The following is a 6,000-nucleotide window of genomic DNA, read 5'->3' as shown; positions in this document are numbered from 1 at the left end:
TTTTCTTCTCTTTTTCTTCTCTTTTTCTTCTCTTTTTCTTCTCTTTTTCTTCTCTTTTTCTTCTCTTTTTCTTCTCTTTTTCTTCTCTTTTTCTTCTCTTTTTCTTCTCTTTTTCTCTCCTCTCCGAACCTCTCCTCTCTTTTCTTTTTCCCTTTTCCCATTTCTGTTTTCCCTTTTTCCTTTACTCTTTCTTCCTTTTTCCTTTTATCCTTTTTCCTTTTATCCTTTTTCCTTTTATCCTTTTTCCTTTTATCCTTTTTCCTTTTATCCTTTTTTCTTTTATCCTTTTTCCTTTTATCCTTTTTTCCTTTTTTCCTTTTTCCCTTTCCCCCTTTTTTCCATTTGTTTCCTTTTTTCCATTTGTTTCCTTTTTTCCTTTTGTTTCCTTTTTTCCTTTTGTTCCCTTTTTTCCTTTTTTCTTTTTTTCCTTTCCCCCCTTTTTTCCTTTTTTTTTTTTTTTTTTTTTTTTTTTTTTTTTTTCTTTTTCTCTTTCTCTCCTCTTTCTCTTCTCTCTCCTGTTTTCCTCTCCTTTTTATTTTCCCTTCTCCGTGCTGTGGCCACGTCTCTCTCCTCCCTCGCCAGCCCAGCCCATCCCGGGCGGTGGCAGCCCCAGGTCCCCTCGGAGCCACCCCGGCTCCGCTCTGTCCTTCCGTGAGCCGGTCACCAGAGGGGGACAAAGCCCCACGCACGGCACCTTAGGAGGGAACACTCCTTCCCCCACCCAAAAACTCCTGCCAGGAGCGTGCCAGGCTGGGAGACGGGTTTTGGGGTGGCAGGTCCCCAGCAGCACCCCTGGATGCCCCAATCTCTGTGCCAGGAGTGATGCTGGTGGCTACCTGGGGTCCCTGTGGCATCACATGGCACCACCCCCTGGAAAAGATATGTGTGCTTAAAAATAAACACCCCCCAGCCCTTAAAAGAGCTGTACATTTGCTGGGGGGTTAAGTAGAAGGTAGAGCTGTGTTGTAAACTCGGAACTGCTGTTTTTTTCCTGTCCTTCGTTGTAACAAAAACGCTGTTTACAAATTACTGTTCCCGTGTTTAAAGATACCTGTTGCCCCCCCAGTTTTGATCTGATTCACTGAAAACTGGAAAACACGGCTGATGCTCAAGTATTTTAGTTGACACCACCCCTCCAGGAGAAGAATTTGCAAGCGGTGGCACTGAAATGAGAGGAGAGGGAAATTTGATGAGTATTTGGCTTTTTCGATAGCTGGCTATGCCTGATTGGAACCCGTGGGGAAAACAAACACAATTATTTGCGTGAGATTGAATTTCATCTCCAGCAGAAAACACCAAATCTGTCACCTGCACTCTTGCTGTGTCTGGCTGTGGGCTGGAAGATGCTCCAGCAGCGGTGCCGCTGGGTACCAGCAGTAGCAGCCAGCCCTGAGCCAAGGCTCAGGTGCTCAGGTGTCTGTGCCCTCCTGTCCCACTGCCTGAAATGTGGGTCACCCACATAGCAAGGCTCAGCTCCCTCCCAAAAATCATGCAGAAGGCAAAGCAGGTCCCCGGTATTGAGGACCAGGGGTATTTCCTTCAGGCTTCAGGCCTGGCTTTGGTTGCTTGGCCAGCCAAGCTTGGCAGAGCAGAATGTGTGAGACCTAAAGACATATAAATAATATTTGGCTTGAGTCCATTTCCTCAGCACAGACAGCTTGCTGCTGAAGGCACGTTTCCTCCTCCAGATCCTCAGTGTCAGACCCTCGCCCGAATCCAGCTGTCCCTGGTAATTAAATTTTAATGCTTCAGGCTGGGAGTTTGTGTTGGTGTTTGAAGTGAAGCGTGTTAGTGACCCCAGCGTGGTCACCCACAGGCTTTGAAGCTCCCTGTCTGCCACCAAGGAGGGTGGGGGATGCTCCTGTCTCACTGTGCTTGGTCCCAGCTGAACCTACACACCAGTTGTCTGCTGATTTAGGGAATCAAGGAGCCTTCTCCTGTGCAGATGGGAGAGACTGGAAAGCTAATGAGAGTTTGTTCTGGTGGATCTGAAGAACTCACTAGATATTCTTGAGGCAGCCACAAAGGGCTCTTTGGGCAGCTGATGGCACCTTTGCAGCCTGTGGGGTGGCACCTGCAGATGTGGCCCTGATGTCAGTGGTGGGGTGTGAGGCATTGAGCTCCTCCACACTGAGCACATCCCACAGACCTAGAGCAGGTCCCTGTAGTCACAGTCAGGGGAAGTCACGAGCCCAAATGTCTCCTTTGCTGCAGAGGGAAGAGGAATTGAAGATGGAAGCAGTGACTAGAAAACCAGCCATGATGGTTTCTGAGACTTTCTTCCTCCCCCTTAAACTGTTTCATTGTAATTACCGTGCAAACAGAAGGCCTGGGTAATTATTACATGGAGTGATGGGTGTAAATTTAACATGTCATTCCCATGCAACCACACTGTGAAGGAAGATTTTTCCTTAGATTTTTCCTCCTTAACTCCCTGCTTGCAGTTTTTCCCTGGACTCAGCATAGCCAGTTAATGGTCACCTGATGGGAAATAGCTCTGAACCCTGATCAGCAGCAGGGACTGGCACTGCCATCAGGCAAACCTTGCAGGAGGATACAGCAAATCTGGAGATGCAGATTGTGACCCAACCCAAAACCCAGGGAAAGGGATGCAAAGTGCAGTTGGTAGGTGTCACAAGGCTTCTGAGAGCCCCTTTGTCCCCACCCAAACCTTGGTAGAGGGTATAGCATGAAGCTGTGTCAGGGCAGAGTTAGGTTGGATCTCAGGAAAAGGTTCTTCCCCCAGAGGGTGGTTGGCACTGAACAGGCTCCCCAGGGTTTGGGCAAAGCCCTAAGGCTGCCAGAGCTCCAGGAGTGTCTGGACAATGCTCTGAGGGACAGGGTGGGATTGTTGGGGTGTCTGTGCAGGGCCAGAGTTGATCTGGATGATCCTGGTGGGTCCCTTCTAGCCCAGGTGGTTCTCTGGTGATTAATGAGTTCCAACAGGACACTCAAGCTAACAAATCCCATGTTTAAGTGCTGGGATTTATTTAAGGGTGTTGGGAAATGGCAGCATTGTGTTTCACTTCTCCAGAGCTCTGGTGGCCAGAGCTTGTTGAGCTGAAGCACCAGTCTCTCTCTCTCTCAAGTTAGCACAGGACAAAGGTGCAGGTGTATCTCAGGGATGGTCTTTTGCATTTTTCTTTCTGACTTTGCCATATTGCACAAAAAGCCATGAATCTCAGCTCATGTTATTATTTATTGTAAGAGAAGTTTCCATGGGATTAGAGCAGTTTCCCCTTTCAGCTGGTCATAACAAACTGAATTTTGTCACCATCTACGTTCAGCTCTAAGCACGAAACCAATCAGCACAAATGTGGCTTGTTGAAACATTCCCATAGCCCAGGATGAAAGAGGTGGCTGCAAACAACTGGGAATGTACGTGTGCTTTTGTGTCTGGGTGTGATATAGTCAGACAAACCTGCACTGCTGTCTGAGCTGCAGAACAGATGACTGGGAAAAGATTCTTGAGTAAGTTATAAATTGTTTCCTGTCACCCCTGCTGCTGTCTCAGTCTGCTGCTCCACACCTTCCTATTACATTTGTTTCCTTCCTCCTTCCCTTTCCCTATATAAAAACAAAGCAGAAAGTGCTTCTGCTGAAGGCACCCACGCTTGTGCCCTGCTCAGAGGATTTCTGGAAGAATCCCCTGGGTTTGGGTTGCCCAGCTCTCACAAATAAGCTACTTAATGAAGCCCATTGCTGAGCAGTTGGTTTTCTGCTGGTTGGCTAAAGATGCTGTTGGAAGCAGTTTCATCTTTTCTGTTTATCTTTTATTTCCCACACATGCATTCTGTAGCATGACGTGTCCTGCTGGGAGCTAAACCTGTCTGTGCTTTTGGACTCATCTCCACTGTTTTGTTCCAAGTCCCACAACACCCAAAATCTGTTGGGCTTGTCCTTCCTGTGCACAACCCCTCCGTGGTGGAAACTGGGGGTCTGTATTTGTGCCCACAAAGACCCAGGTGTCCTCCAGAGTGTCCAAGGGGCCCTGGCCTGCTCTTGGTGTGTGAGCAAGCACCATGGGAATAATGAGGTTGAGTAGGTTTGGGAACAACAAAGATAAAAGGGGTTATACTTTCCTTCCTCCTGTTTTCCTTCTTGAAGAGCACTGGATCCATTTTGCCTCCAGACTGTAAAGGAGACAAGTGAAAAATTAAGATATAGGAGAGGAATACCCAAGCCTTCATGTGTCCAACAGGGAAAACACTTTATTGTGCTGAAGTTTTCCATAGAACCCCCACAGGTCTTGGGGGTGCTCTGTGTACCTTTGTCACTACAACACTCCTTCAGCTGGTGGGGCTTTAGCCACAGAGGAGGGGTGGTTTTAAGATGTGATGGATTCATGCCCAAACCTTGCCTTGTGGCAACAAGACCAAGGTGATTTCCTACTTTATGTAGGTACTTTTAGTCAGTCCAGGCTACTTTTCTAAGTATAAAGTGCTTCTTGCTCACAGCTGAGAGAAGCACAGGGATCCTCTCCTACAGAAAACACAGATCAAGAAGAGCATCCTGAGGATTTGCTCTGCTGTCCACTTGTCACTCCCCTGGTGTGAGTGGAAAGGGAACATGTCAATTAATTTTGTTTACTTGAACAGAATTAATGTTTTCCTGCATTTTTAAAAAGATACTTCATCTAACTTTGAGCGTTTTTTTATTTGAACTGTAAAAATAATTTTCTGACCTTTTTTTTTTTATCAAAAGCAAGGGAACATATGAAAGGGAATCTTTCTTCTGATCAGCTTCCACTTAATAGATGTGTATTTTTCAAAGGGACGTTTGCATCAAAATTTTCTAATGAGCTCCATGGACTGGACATGGCCAAGAAAAATATCTGGCTTAAGGTGGTGCTTGTTTTGACTTCTCCCATCTGTGGAATAAGCGGAGAAGCAATTTTGTAGGTCACAGGATGGGATGGTGAAGAGAACAGATGAGATAAAAGTCCCTTATACCTGAATATTTTTTGACAAAGATCTAAATAAAGCCCTTGGTCTTGTAGAACAAGGTTACATCCTGCCAGTGTGACCAGTCCTGGGTTTTGACCTGCCCTGATAAGTCTGGAAAATTGCTTTGTAATGTTTAGATCCTGCCATTATTTCTGCAGTTTTGGAGTTTCATTCTGGGTTTGCACTTCCCCAAGGTTGTCAGAAGTCTGGGCTGGGCTAATTCCCTGTGAAGGAAGCTGAAGGGCTCTGTTGTTTCTGTTTCTTTTAAATATAAATTCAGAGCTCTCTTCTTCAGTGCCTTGGAAAGTAACTGACAAAAGAGATTTGGAGTTTGGATAAGATAAGAATCAAATTGAATATTTATCCTGAACCAGCAATGCACTCTATCTATTCAGGAGATGCAATGAGTTGCACTTGTTTTAAAATAGTTTTTCTGTTTTCTTCATCTCCTAAAATTCTCTGTGCTGGTGTTGGACTCGAGCACTAAATCTATCAACAGTCACAAACACCACAGGGCAACGGTAAATTTGTCTCTTAAATTTGATGATAGTGAACTTCCCCATCCCTTTTTTGTCATGGTAAAGTACCATAGGAGTTAAAAATACCTGGAGATGCTTTTATAAATTGTCAAGAAAGGGAGAACTCCCCAGAGCTGCTGATTTCAGAGATGGACCTGAGCTGACGTGTCTGTATTGTCCCAGCTGCTAAAATCACTGCAGCCCAGCTTTAACATCTGCTTCCCTTTCCCAGATTGGGCAGGACACTTAAAGTCAGGATAATTAACCGTGTGCAGGAGCACCCCAAGCAGGAATTCCATGCTCTAGCCCCCAGGCTGATATCTCTGAGCCTTTCTGCTTTGGTGAATTGCAGTTTATTCCTCTTGGACCAAGGCCTGGTGCCTCCCTCCTTGGAGACCATTCCCATAATTCCTGTGTAATTAGATTAGCTCTAACTAGACCTACCTACAACAGACAGAATAAATTTTTCTGGCCTCCCCAGATCCTGTTGAAAATTATGCCTGTGGTCCCTCCCAGTGGGAGCTTGTGCTGAACAG

The 6,000-nt window shown here is 45.9% G+C and overlaps 1 long non-coding RNA gene across 1 annotated transcript in view; it reads left to right on the top strand.

Annotated features, from left to right (window-relative positions):
* LOC113948630 overlaps positions 1–6,000 on the top strand; it is a 100,629-nt gene that overhangs the window by 93,853 nt on the left and 776 nt on the right. The gene's annotated exons all lie outside the window — the stretch shown is intronic.

Source organism: Corapipo altera, unplaced genomic scaffold (genome assembly GCF_003945725.1).
Source record: "Corapipo altera isolate COAL_440 unplaced genomic scaffold, ASM394572v1 64, whole genome shotgun sequence".
NCBI lineage: Eukaryota > Metazoa > Chordata > Aves > Passeriformes > Pipridae > Corapipo > Corapipo altera.
Note: the sequence above shows the minus strand (reverse complement) of the source record. Positions and strands in the feature narration are given on the sequence as shown.